The 14,665-nt window shown below is 41.1% G+C and overlaps 1 protein-coding gene across 47 annotated transcripts in view; it reads right to left on the bottom strand.

The window, feature by feature from the left end:
- LOC138915132 (ATP-binding cassette sub-family D member 2-like) overlaps nt 1-14,665 on the bottom strand; it is a 403,352-nt gene that overhangs the window by 73,183 nt on the left and 315,504 nt on the right. For 36 of the 47 annotated variants that reach the window (XM_070259423.1, XM_070259431.1, XM_070259433.1 and 33 more), the window contains one exon: nt 10,542-10,646. The exons of the other annotated variants lie outside the window; for them this stretch is intronic. The gene's annotated coding sequence lies outside the window, so the exon portion shown is untranslated. The remainder of the gene's footprint in view (nt 1-10,541; nt 10,647-14,665) is intronic. 47 annotated transcript variants of the gene reach the window in all.

Here is a 14,665-nt window from a genome sequence, read left to right as displayed (position 1 = left end):
TGTAATTAGAGGGAAATTTATAACCTTAAATGCATCTATTAGAAAAGAAGAAAAGCTGAAAACAATTATCTACTAATCTAATGCACGAACTTAAGAAAAGAGCCAAATAAACCAAAAAAGGAGAAGGAAAGAAATAATAAACGTAAGGACAAATTTAATATGAAAATAGAGAAAATCAAAGAAGTAGAAGTTGGTTCTTTGAAAAGACATACAAAATTGATAAACACCCAGCAAGATGGTCAAGAAAAAAGAGAAACAGCATAAATCACAATATCAAGAGTGAAAGGAGCAACATCATTACAAATCCTACCAACATTTGAAAAACAGCGTAAGAAATTAGGAACAAATTTAGGCCAACACATTTGAAAATTCACATTAATGGAAAAATTCCTAGAAAAACATAATTTAGAAAATTGGTAGAAGAAGTGGTAAACCTGAATAACTCTATAACAGTTAGGAAAGTTAAATGCAAATAAAAATTTCCAAACACAGAAATCTCCAGGCCCTGAGAGCATTACCAGTGAATTCTTCCAACATTCAAGTTACAATTAACACTAGTCTTACCCAAAACCTTCCTGAGAATAAACAGAGAAAACAACAGCAGCAATATTTCCCAACCTGTTCGGTGAGGCCAGCATTACCTTAAACAACAACCCAAATCTGACATGACTATACAAGAAAGGAAAATTACAGCACACTCTCTCTAATAAACATGGACGTGAATATGCCAAATAAAAATTACCAAAGATATCTTGTCAATTAATATAATAATATATCTCAATATTTTTTTTGAAAAACTAACATAACTCCCCATATTAACAGAAAAAAAGAGGAAAACATCGTACCAACAGACGTATAAAAGTCATTTGATAAGACACAATACCCATTCATGATCATTTATAAGCAAATTTTGATAAAATGATATTTCCTTTATCTGACAAAGAGCAACCTAAAAACCCTGGAGCAATTATCATAATTAAATGTGAAATGTTGAATGTCTCCCCTCTGAAATAAGGAACAAGACAAAGATGCTATTTCTACCGTTATCCAAGAATATATCGGAGCTAAACTTCCATAAGACACCAAAATGAAATAAGAGGATTAGAAAGGAAGAAATAAAACTGCCATTATTCACAGCGCACTGGCTTATACATACATAAAACCCAAAAGAATATACAGTCAAATGACTAAGGATGAAAGTGCATTTGGACAATATCTAAAAAAAATCTATTGTATTTCTATATACTAGTAATAGATGATTAGAAAATAAAAAATTTTAAAACACACCATTTGCAAAATTATCAGATACTAAGGACTACATCTAAGAAAAGATGTTCAAGACCAGAAAACTAGAAAACATTATTGAGATAAACTGACACCTTAATAAATGGAAGGATATACCACATTCATAGGTTAAAAGAGCAATTAAATAAAAATGCCAACTGTCCCACAACTTAGGCTATAGTTTTGATGTAATTGCAACCAAACTCCAATAAATTATTTTTGCAGAAATTGAGATGACGATTCTAAAAGATATACGGAAACACAGAGGGCCCAGACAAGACAAGACAATCATGAAGAAAAAGAACAAGCCTGAAGGGTTTAGACTTTCAGATATCAAGAGTTATTACAAAGCTACAAGAGCCAAAATCGTGTGAAATTGGCTCAAAGATAGACATATAGGCCAGCAAAACAGAATAGAGAGCACAGAAATAGACCCACAAAGATACAGTCACTTATTTGTGACTAAAGTGACACTACATTGCAGTGGGGGCAGAGGGGAGTGGACTTTTTAACAAATGGTTCTGTGTCATTTGGACACCCCATCAGAAAAAAGGAGAAGAAAAAGAACGAATCTTTACCTCTACTGCACGTCTTACCAAAAACATCAATCTCATATAGATTGTAGATCTAAGTTTGAAAAATTTAATACTAATCTTTTAAGAACAAGACTTAGAATATCTTCAAGACCCTGAGATGAAGTCTTAATTTTTAAGCAGGGTGAAAAAATCACTTACTATAATGAACGATACTGATAAACTAGGCTCTATGAAAACCAAGAATTCCTCTTTACAAAGACAACATGAAGAGAGCAAAAAGGCCTGTCTCAGACGGGTTGAAGATACTTTTACAACATATATACAACAAACGACTTTTATCCAGCAAATATAAAGAATGCCCATAAATCAATAAGAAAAAAAAGCAAACCATTAAAACCAATGGGCCAAAACCTTGAAGATGCACCTCACAAAAGAGTATAGGCAAGTGTTCAATTAGCACATGAAACAGTGCTCAGTCCTGTTAGTCATCAGAAAAATGCTAACTAAAACCACAATAAGTTACATCACAACCACCAAAAAAGCTAAAAATTAAAACAACTGACAATACCAAGTGCTGATGAAGATGTGGAGTATCTCGAACTCTCAAACACTGCTGTGGGAATTAAAATTGTCAGTGGCAAGTTTTAGAAAACTGTTTATAATTATCACCCAAATTGTAAGTTAACTTGACATTATGACAAAGGAATTCTACTATTTGGAATATACTCAACACAAAATATATGCCCCCACCAAAGGAAGGTTCAAGGATGCTCATGGTAGTACTGTTTATAATAAACAAAACGCAGAATCATTCTAAACATTCATCAATAGTAAAATAGATACATTATTTTCAGCAGACTCATACAATGGAATACCCCATAGTGATGAAAAAGAATGAACCACAACATGGATGGATCTCACAAACAATGTGGGGCTGATGAAACCAGACACAAAAACTATACACTTTATGACACCATATGTGTAACGTTCAAATGGGCAAAATTAATCTGTGGTGATAGAAGTCCAGATAGGCCTAGTGGTTGGATGGTAGTGATGGTGAGGGACACAAGAGAGGGCCTTCTGGGTAGTATTCTATTTCTTGATCTAGGTGGTGGTTACATGAGTATATTCACTTTATGACAACTCATCATGCTGTACAGTTAGGATTTGTGCACATTCCTGTATGTGTTATATTTCCATTAAAAAATCACTTTAAAAAATCTAGTTCTACTCATTATTATCTTTTCATGAAACAATAAAAAAAAAAAATCTGTTTGGACCTGAGTTCTTTTATGAGTAAGGTGAGAAATCAGAACTAAATAAGATCTTTTGTAGCTGTCACTTCAATTTCTTCCGTTAAGAAACGCTCATGACTAGGAATTTCAGGTGGAACTGACCCCCAAGCCCACGTGACCCAGGCCCAGCCAATCAGATTATTCCATTTCCTGGCCACATCATCGACTGATTAAGAATGAGCATGGAACCCAAACAGAACCAACGATTTTAGCACAGCTTTTTGGTAGAATGATGTGACAAGAACAGCAAACTTTGCCATTGAGATTGATAACTAACTCGTGAATACAATCCTCGGCATCGTTATCGCACTGTAGGTCTCTGCCTGAGAATAAAGAAGAAACAGAGAAAAGTAGAAATGATGATGATAGATAAAAAAAGAGAAAACAGATTATAGACGGAGCTACAGACAGACAATACATAAATGATACATGGATAGAAAGAGAGAAAGAGGGGGGATAAAGAGATCCTTCACAGAGATTGACTTGTGATGACATATTTTTGAGAACTTGAATATAGTCATATCCAATCTTGAACTTTCCAATTTTGCAAGCCAATAATTCCTTGTTTTGCTTGAGGCAGTGACTTGGGTTTCTGTCACTTGCAGCCAAGAGTCCTGGCTGTTAAAATTTCCAAGACCACTTCCAGCTTTAAGTCCATGACTTAGGCAACCCATTCCAAACTTTTCCCACTAAGCATCCTTCATGGACCAAGGAGAAGGAAGAATACACTCAAGAGTCAAGCCTTTCCACTATCTAGCTTGATGTTCCTTTGAAATCTCATATATAACTTTCTTTAGTACACACAAGTGCATTTATTCTCTATATGTCTGTCTACTTTCCAGGCAGATTTTCAGGAATACATTATGTGGGGGTGGGGAAAAAGCATACATTAAAGACTAAGCAGCTTGTTTAAAATAACTAGATCCTCCTAATTTTCCTCTTCAATGAAAGATGCTTCATTTTCTCTTTTCCAGGTTTCAAACACTCATTCCATTAAAGCACTATTCTGGTCTGCTTTTACTGCATAGAGGCCCTTGTAATCATTAGTTACTTTGGGTTTGTACAGCAGAAGACCCTCCTTTTGGTCAGGAGGGCTTGTTGTATGCTTCCAACCTGGAAGAAACTGTCTTTCCCCAAACTTTCAGATTCTCCTTTGCATCTGGGATCATGGCCAGCTAGTGACTACTGGGCTACTGCAAACTCTAGGTTATGTTCAAATCTCATCTATTACTTTTTCAAAAACAGAATGTCATGTGAATTTGCTAACCTATTCCAAAATATTTTGTCTTAACATGAAAACACTTCCTCCAAATTGTCATGTAAAACCAACATTCCAAGAAGATGTGCCGTATTATTCTGAGTTACCCACGTCACTCACCCAGTGCTATGGACTTCTGGGGGCAGCATATCCCTGGTTTAAAAGAATAGACTTAGGGAAGAGGTTACAGACTCAAATTCCTACAGGGATCAGACAGGTAAGACAGAAAAGTACAGAATAGAGTGAGCACAAGCCAGTCCAAGGTGGGCAGCTGCTACTCAGCTCCACTGAGTGTGGCTAGCTGGGACTGTCTTTTTAATCCCCATGCAGGCCAACCACGTCTGCAAGATGAACAAGGTCTAGGCAGGACCACGTCCCCACCTCTGATTTTGAACACACATTCCTCTAGTTTTCCATCTAAGCCACGGGCAACGCTTAGACTGTTGCTAACATCTGTTCTCCAAATACCCAGTATTTTTCTTCTTATAAAAGATATTTCTTTCAAATAGAGATAAGGCATTGAAGCTTCGTCATATATTTATTTAGTGAAACTACATTATACGTTCCGAAAATCAGAAAGCTTTACCTATGCAATCTCTAGAAGGAGAATTACCCTTTTCCAATAAGTACACTCACATTTTATGTGACATTTTTAATAGCCTAGAAGTTTCAACCTCAACCGGCAATGTTTGAATTGGTTTCAATTTAGCAAGTATTGGGAAGAGAATAATTTGGCAGCTCCTTCTTGACACATGTCAGAGGCAGGGCCCTCCCATGAGAATCTGGTGTTCATAAAAGTAATTTTCCCATTCATGCTGCTGACAGCATCCCTCACAGCACAGTCACATGGCTGTCACTCTTGAGGCTGACACCAGCCTCTGAAATTACAGGGGATTTTTTTTTGATAACTCAATATAATCAAGAATTTGATCTGAACTATTAAGAGTGGGAAAAATTCATTTAAAAACTGACACCGGTGACCTTTACAATGATGTATTGTGGCTCTTGTACAACATATATTCAAAGGCGACCATTTGCGTGATTTACCTGTAATAAAATGTCCTCTACGAGGAACAACATCTCATTGTTTGGGGAGTCCATTGTTAAGTCAAGAAGAAAGTTTAATTGGTATAAACTGAAAAGATAAAGAGTTATCTACTCTGTCACTCCGAACTCCTCCAATATTTTAGTCACAAATCATTTTAGAATAATAACAATGGTGATAACGATAATGATCTAGCTAACTAGATTGAGTACTTACTAAGCGCGGAGGATTGGGCTGAGTGCTTCGTGCACAGTTTTCTCTAAATCCTCTCAGCACATCAGGGCAGGGCTGATAACATCCCTGGGACCCGAGAGGAGACTGAGGCCCAGAGGAGCGAGCGGAAGCTGCCGAAAGCTTCAGAGCAGGGACTCCAGCCGCCGTCTGATGCCAGGGACTGTGTTCTCAGCCGCTTCACTGCCCAGAAAGTCGGAGGGCCCTTCTGAAATCAGCTACCCGACCTTCCATTCTGCACAGTAATACCAACTTCCTGATCTTTCGCCCCATATTTGGCCATTTTCCAGTCTTCCCCAGCTCAGTGACTATCGCCACCTTCCATTTCAGCTGCTCAAGCCAGAAATCCAGGAGATGTTACTGATTCACATCCTCCCTCCCTCCCTGGCCAAATTCAACCCAACGCCAAGACCTGCTGATTGTACCTCTGGCAGTAGAATTGTACTGGTCCAGCTGTATCCTGCTGATACAATTGTATCAAGTCACTCTCTACATCTCCATCACCACCAGCCTTGTCCAAGCTGCCAGCTCGCCAAATACTGAACAGCCTCCACCTTCACTCTGGTCTGTGTCCAATTTGTGCTCAGTATGGCTGAGTGATATTTTAGAAATGCAAACGCCACCCTTCTTGCTCGAAATCATTTGAATAAAGAATAAAGACTAGAACCCACAAGATGGCAAACAGGCCCTGAACCCTGCCTGCCCAGGACCCGACCTCTCCCCATTTGTCTCATCCACTTCCTCTCTTCCTGTCTGTGCTTCAGTCACACTGGACGTTAGGTTTTTGAAAGCTCTGTGCTCCCTCTGATCACAACTGCTGTGCATGCTGTTCCCTCTGCCCAGAATTCTCTTCCTTTCCTCTTCATCTGGTTACTTCTATTCATCCTTCAAATTTCAGCTCATTACCATTTCCTCAGGGAAGCTGAGACAGTGAAGGTCAACCCCTCTCACAGAGCAACGCACTTCTCTTGAAACACTCACCACACTTGCAATGTTGTATTTACGTGTGACCGCATGATTAATGGGCTATTTATTTGGACTAACTACAAATAAAATCTTTGTGAGTGACTGAAATTTCTGACTTAACGACCAGGCAGAGGCAGCTTGGTGGAATGGTAATTGTATATGCTCCGAGGTCAGGAAGCTGAGTTCAAATCCTGACTCTACTTAACCAGCTGTGCAACCCTGAACAAAACACCTGAAGACCCTGATTCTCGGTTTTCTTGTATATAAAATGAGGATGGTGCCAACACACTTCGTTCCCGGGCTGTTGTTAAGGTTACACGCGAAAGAGAGGTGAAGACATCTAGCTCACAGCTCCTGCCGCATGCTAAGGATTCAACGAGCATTTGCTGGAGACTCATAAATACAACAATATGCATTGATTTCCAAGCAATGTTGCTGTGTAAAAAAGCAAATTGCAGATGATCAAAAGGTACAAACTTCTGGGGATAAGATAAAAAAGTACTACAGGTGTAAGGTACAGCATGATGAGTACAGCGAACACTGCTGGATGCTGGGTCTGAAAGTAGCTAAGAGAGCAGATTCCAAGAGTTCTCATCACAGGGAGAAAAACAGTTTTTTCTTGTGGTAATCATTTCACAATATATGTAAGTCAAATCAGTACGCTGTACACCTTGAACTTACACAGTGCTGCGTGGCAATTATATCTTAATAAAACTGGGAAAAAAGAAAGCAAATTGCTCCGAAATACATACAATATAATACCATTTAAACATCCATGAAAGAATACCGCAAAGTACATATCTATAAAGGAGAAGGAATAGAAAGTCCTTTGTAGGATTGGGAAAGTCCAAATATAATATTGGGATGGGGTTTGAGAAGAAGCCTGAAGTGAAGACTGAAGTAAAGGGACATTGGTCTGACTGCTCTGAAAAGGACAACATATCCATATACGGGTGAAGAAATGTTGACTAGCTAAAGAAGACCTGGAAATCACTCCAGCCAATTCACTGAGCTACGAGCTTCCTGTCTTTCTGGTTAACACTATAGCCCTCTGTGCCCAGAACTGTGCCCAGATTAGCAGGAACACTCAATAAATATAAATTAGAAAAACGAAAAGATGTACCTTAAAGAACAAATAAAATGACACAATGACGTAAAAAGTGCTTTAAAAATGTTTAACAGATTTGGTCACCCAAGTACTTCAAAATCTCTGAGACATATATAAGTTCTGGAAACAGACAATGGTGATGGTTGCCCAACACTATGAATGTACTTAATGCCCCTGAATTGGACCTTTAAAAATGGTTAAAATGGTAAATTTTCTTATACATATTTTACCACAACAAAAACAATGCTCATAAATATCTTTCTTCTGAGTGTAAAAAAATAAGTAAACTCAGCATCTGAATTACCACGAATTCTTTATTAATTATATTTTTCACTGTCACCTTGCCCTATCCTTCAATATAACCAATTTCTCCCCACGAGTAGCTGGAGCGTCAAAATGACTCAAGTGTCTAGAAAGCAGGAAATTGTCATTACGCCACAGGCAGAAAAAAACAAGAATTGGCTTGATTTTCTGGTAGACAGCAGATATGTGATTTTCAGGGACAACAGCCATGAATGGAGCTGATGTTAAAACAGAGGGCAGGGAAGCCAAATCCCCATGGTTCTAACTGCAAAAACTGGAAATATGGGCAATCAGGCGTAGCTTTAAAAATGCAACCATTCTGGAAAGTAGAAGAAGGTTCGGAAGAGGAGTCACAAGCTATAAATAAAAGCAGCATTGAGTTAAAGAGAGAATTAGATTGATGAAAAGAAACACAGTGGAAAACTGAAAAGAATCCTTTCACTGATAACGACGTCTTCAAACATATTTGCAATCTACAAAATATGAAGGAAAAAAAGAAGAACGAGATTCCTCTGATATGAGAAATTGCAGCAAGGCAGATTGGCTAAATAGCTCCCAATCCTTCTCTTTTTTTCAAAGAAAGCAGCAAAATGAGGGGTGGATTAGGTTTTCTTTGTGTTAAGTGGGGAAAGAAAATGCTGATTACAACGAAAGCATTTGACAGGACACCCCATACCATTGAAACAGACAAGCTATTACCCCAAGAGAACTAAAATCTATGAAAAGTATTTTTAAACTAGTAAGCCAATAAGACTGGAAGTTTGATTTCGTACGCTCAACTCTGCAAAAATATATGAATCAATTTTATTTTAACTTATCTGGATCTTCTAATTTAATAAAAATCTCATTAATTTTAAATGAGGTCAGAACATTAACAAAACAAGCTGATGTCTGATTTGCCTGCATTGGATTATCCAATATTTCTTTTTTTGTTTTTGAGGAAGATTAGCCCTGAGCTAACTGCTGCCAATTCTCCTCTTTTTGCTGAGGAAGACTGGCCCTGAGCTCACATCCATGCCCATTTTCCTCTACTTTATATGTGGGACGCCTACCACAGCATGGCTTGCCAAGCGGTGCCATGTCCGCACCCGCGATCCGAACCGGCGAACCCTGGGCCACCAAGAAGCAGAACGTGCGAACTTAATCACTGAGCGACCGGGCCAGCCCCTATCCAATATTTTTCTTAAAGAACAGTGGGCTACCCAGGCAGCTGTAGATGCACCCCTCTTTAACTAATCCAACACTGTTTAATCAAGTTTGCTCTGAAGTAATCCTGAGACCCCAGAGATGTCAGTAATCAGATTCAGAGGGTATGCAGTGTAACTTGGTAAAGTGTAATATATTCTTCTTATAAATTGAATTCCAAACTATATTGTTAAGATCCAACAGTGGAGAAAATCTAAGCGTGAGCTAGAGAGAATTGGTATGAAACACACAGAAAAGGTGGGAGGCAGAGAGACAGCTCGTGGGAAGGGCACATGCGCTGAGTTCTGTGATGCTGAGCAAATGGACACCAGCAAAAGACAGAGGTCTTTCTATTTGGTGGCTGAGTTTGTTTTTGTTTTTCTGTACGGTTAGACTTTTCTGGAGGGAGAAGCAGGAAAGGAGAAAACACTAGATAAGCATGACTAGAACATTTTCATTCCCATAACTTCCCCAAAAATCAAAAGACAAGAAGGAGAATTGTACATAATTTTTACACATCTTTTCTCAGACAGTGAAGGAAAACAATTATGTTCAATTTTAAGTTGAAAGTACAACGTGGGTGGTCAAAATCTCGGCTATGGGGTCAGATGACCTGGATTAAGGTCATGACTTCATCACTTGCTAGCTGTGTGATGTTGGATATGCTACGTGTACACTCAACGTCTCAGATTCTGCCCCTGTCAATGCCGATGACAGCACTCATCACACAAAGGCAGGTGAAGATTAAATGAGTTTGTGGGAAGCTCATGTTTCCGTGAACCAGACGTGAGCCATGTGTAAGAGAGAAGGTTCTATCCAAGAGGACAACTTGGAAGGAAAAACGGAATCTCAACAGAAAGAGATGAAGTGAAATCGCGTTTTCCTAAGGGCTGAGAAGAAGTTCTAAGTGATAGTGCAGAAACAGCGATGCAATTTCTGTCATCAAGAGAATCGCTGGTGAGAGAGCTCCAGCAATTAGGGATGTCGATGTGTATGGGAATCTCCAAAGAAACCCCAAAAGCAACCACGAGCAAAAGAGCCTGCTTGAAACATCTGCCAGTTCCAGGAAGTGTGCTGATACCAGCTCACGACAGTCCAGTCAAGGAAACACTTTCATGTCCCCTCTCCTCTCCCTTGTCCCCTCTCCAGCGCTGGAGAAGGCAGAAACTGTGGTCAGCAGATGAGGGAGGAGATAGAAGCTGGTCACCTCCCTGTCATGACAGCAAGCTGCCCTGTGTGTGGCAAGCCCAGAAACCACGTTTAAAGCTTTAGCAATTGCACTGGACTGAATATGTTAATTATTGATGTGCAACTGAGTTTTGCAACTTACAGGGGCTGTAGGACCTTCTGTTACTGAATAGGTACCAAAAAGTCAGTAGGGCCTTCCAGAATTTTCATCCAGAGGCAGCAACAGAATCAGCCCCACTGAGTAAATCTGAAGAAACAATAGAAGACAAAAATAAAGTTCCTTTAGGATTATATCGCACAAATCAAGCTCACTTGACGTAGTGGTTAAATGTTTCTAAGGTGCCTAGTTACCGCTAAAAACGATTGTCATTGGGCATTCACTGCATCACAGAGACTGTGCTCAACACTTACCAGGCAACATCTCATTTAACCTTCACAACCACCCTGTGCAGTGAGCACTGTCATCATCCCCATTTTACAGATGACAGAACACTGATAACTTGCCCAAGCTCACACAGATTAGTGGCAGAGCTGAGATTACAAACCACTATGCCAATTCTTTGCTTCTCCTCCTTCTTTTAGGATGACTTACATAATAAAATAAAAATAATAATCATTTGTTTAGGGCTTACCCTCTGATTTACATGGATAAGCTCAAATTACTCTCCACAAGAGCCCCTCTGATTGCCCACACTTTACTGATGCAGAAACCGAGGGAGAGAGAGTAGGTGGCCCACGATTATCTGGCCTGTGAAGGCTAAACTGAGATCTGAACCCGGGCAGTTTGGCTCCAAAGACCGTGCTCTGAACCAGTGTGACCCACTGCTTTATAAACCGTACCTTACTTTATAAACTGTAAAGTGCCACACGAATGTCAAACGGGACCACGATTACTAGTATTACAGCTTGGCCACATGGAAGGGGAAGGGCTTGGACTGACCTACAGTAACAGGCAGGGCATGTCCGGCAAAGGCCCGGAGGCAGCAGTGGGCACAGCGACGCCAGGAGCTGCTCTCACAGAGGAACTCATTCACAGCGGCAGCAGCCAGGAAAGTGACTCGAGCAGAGAATAAACCATAAATCCATGGAACAACTGCTCGCCTGCATGCACCCACTTGCCTCCTAGGACCCTCTCATCACTCACGCTAAGAAGAAACGGAGCAATAACCAACCAGGGGAGCTCGGAAGGACATCAGTGGAAAGGGACTCCTCCTTTGGCGATGCCAGAGCCATAAATCTGCCACTTGCCAGGACGCCATGCCAGCTGTGGCACACGGGTGCCGTCCATCTTCCTCTGCCCCACCAGGAATGCCCCTTCTTGTAAACAGCAGTGGGCGGTGGTGTCGTTACGATTGTTTTTACCCTCCTGGTACTCTGCCTGACTTCATGGAGTGAATTGAAAATGAGTTGGCTCAGCGGAAAAGGAGTTTGTACTTTTCTCTGAAGACCAATCCGGATTTGAATGTGCCTGCTCTGAGCAGCTCGAGAAAAGTGAATTTTGTTTGGAATATCTGAAAAGCGGTCTGCAGCACAGGAAACATTTTTTTCTCACTTTTAAGGTCAGATGATCTGGATTCCTCAGGGTCCAGCACAGTCCATGTCTGTCAATAGTGAGCAGCCGGTAAACGTTAGTTTACTGTTGGCTGGCTGGATGATGAAATGAATAAAAGAAGGAAGGAATGAAATGATGCGGGACAAAGAACGAATAAAGACTTCAAGATCATACACACTTAGGCTTGAATCCTGCTCAATTACCAACTTCCTGTGTGACTTCAACCATGCCTCTTAACCATTCTGAGCCTGTTAATTCATTTGCAAGAGGAGATAATAACAGCCACAGTGATGGACTTCTGTTCTCTGTTTTGTTGTGTTTCACTCCAGCCTCCACTTATTCTACTTCCTGTAACAGCCTGATTCTGGTTTCCAGACTACCTCTCTCCCATCCTCAGTACCATGGTCATTAGGGCGGATCTCACTCCCCCCACAGCCCGGGGAGCAACCCCTAACTTTAGCCCAGTGTGTTGCATTCTTATGGAGAAAGTAATGCATCAGGGGCAGGACCATGGCTCAAGTAAGGCCAATCACAGCTGTATATTTCTCAGGTTTCTCCAGAGAAACAGAACCAAAAGGTGGGGGAGAGAGAGAAAATGGATACAGATATAGACATAGACACAGACAGTATAGATATATCTAGATGTAGACATAGGCATATGTCTGTATGATAAAGATTTATAGATAGATAGATCTATGGAGACAGACAGATTCAACTGATTGGATGAGGACCACCACACTGTGGAGGATAATCTGCTTTCCTCAAAATCTACTAATTTAAATATTAATCACATTTAAAACAAATACCTTCACAGCAACATCGAGACTGGTGTTTGACCAAACAACTGGGCACCAGAGCCTAGCCAAGCGGACACATAAAGTTAAGCAGGCCAGCAGCCAGTAAGATTCACGTCAGCTCCTGTTGGAGCCGTAAGAGAAGCAGGCTTGCTCCATCCTGCAGGACTTGAGCCTGGAAGGATGCGCAGGGAGCAGACTGAGGGCGGGAGGGGAAGGGCTCAAAGGGAGGGCATGAGGCCAGGCCCCAGGGGGTTTCCGCCTCAGCGAGCCAGGCAGCCCACGCGGAGCTGACAGCCTCCAGAGTGGCTGTCCCCAACCAAAGGGCCTCTGTCCCCAGAGACCGTCTGTGAAGCCAAAGAGTTGTGCGATGGTGTACGAGAGATACCACATGCACCGGGGAAGCCCTGCTTAAAATTAGCTAGATTTTAAAAAATACATGTCAACATTTATATATATATTATACTTATATACCAATCGAAATACATATTTTATACGTATGTGTACATATATGTGTGCATCTTAGATTCTTTAAAAAATCAAATAGCATAGAAGAATCTATTGAAAAATCAGTCTGCCTCCCACCTGTGACCTGCCATCCACCTGGCCCCACCGAAGAATCAGACACTGTGCCAACGTCTTCCCCGCCCGCCAGGACCGCCCACAGCTCAGCCGGTGTGCATCTGCACAGGCCTCTTTCTATGCAAACGAAAACACACGATACACAGAACGCTTTGTTTTAATTATTTCCCCTTAAAATGCACCTAGGAATCACGCCGTCCTGGCATGTCGTAGGGCCACTCAGTTTCTTTTTAGGGCTGCACCTTTCTTAACTCCCCCCATCAAGGGACATTCAGGTTTTGTCCATGTATCTCCTGGGTGACTTTATATATATATAACATAATATCTATTTATATTTTACATATCTATATATATTTAATATACTTTATATTATGTATTATAAAATATTATAATGGTATATTATGTTATTTATGTGAAATTTTTAGAGAAGAGAATGCAGAAAGTGAAAAGAAGGCGAATTATTTTCTAAGGAATTGAGTTACTCAAGAAACTCTTGCATCCCTTGGTGGACAGTTGGAGTAAGACCCAGAGCTAACAGCTGCAGCCTTCCCCACTAGGTTTTATAATACGAAGGCGATCAGGCAGGATGAGTTGGTTCCCGATGGTTCGGTGGAACAGTCTATCTTTGGGGAGAGCGCTGGCCTTCAAAGCCCACAGACCTGGGTTGGACTGTTGTCTGCCACTTACTGGCCGGGTGATCTAAAGCCTTGGAGCCTCAGTTATCCCATCTGTAAAATGGAGATGATGCTTCATGAGATCGAGTGAAGATGAAATCCGGAAACATGCACACAGTTCTTAGCTCAGTGTTAGCGAATCTAAATCCGTTTCTCTTACAATCTTTTCATCCCCCTAAGGGCTCTTCTTTTCAGAATGCACAATTGTTCAGCCACACGAGCCGGCAAGGCAGAGGCAAGACTTGGACTAGCTCTCTTCTAGAACGCCAAGAAACGGAGAGCATGGGCGTTGGGGTGTCCACCAGGTAGCTTTGCAATGTGTGTCCCGCCCTCCAAACTTGCCTACTATGTCCCAGGCTCTGTGCCAGTCCCTGGGAATTCACAAATGAGTAAGTTCCCAAGGATTCCCAAGTGAAGTAAAACCAGCGCAGGAAGAAAAGCTCAGTGAGGATGACAGCACGTGATGATCACTACCGCAGGAGTTTACGTCAAACGTGCTGAGGGCAGGAGAAGAAAGTCCGGGAGAGTTACAGCAGGAGGATGCCCCGGCCCTCGATTTTACAGGAGAAAGACTGTTCCTGATGGCACAGAGAAGGGTGTCCTCGCGGACTGGGAACACCACTGTCCGATGCGCCGCAGCTCTCACGTGGATGACCGCAGGGCT

The sequence above is a fragment of the Equus caballus genome, unplaced genomic scaffold (assembly GCF_041296265.1).
Source record: "Equus caballus isolate H_3958 breed thoroughbred unplaced genomic scaffold, TB-T2T haplotype2-0000437, whole genome shotgun sequence".
NCBI lineage: Eukaryota > Metazoa > Chordata > Mammalia > Perissodactyla > Equidae > Equus > Equus caballus.
This window is presented reverse-complemented; position numbering and strand designations above follow the sequence as displayed.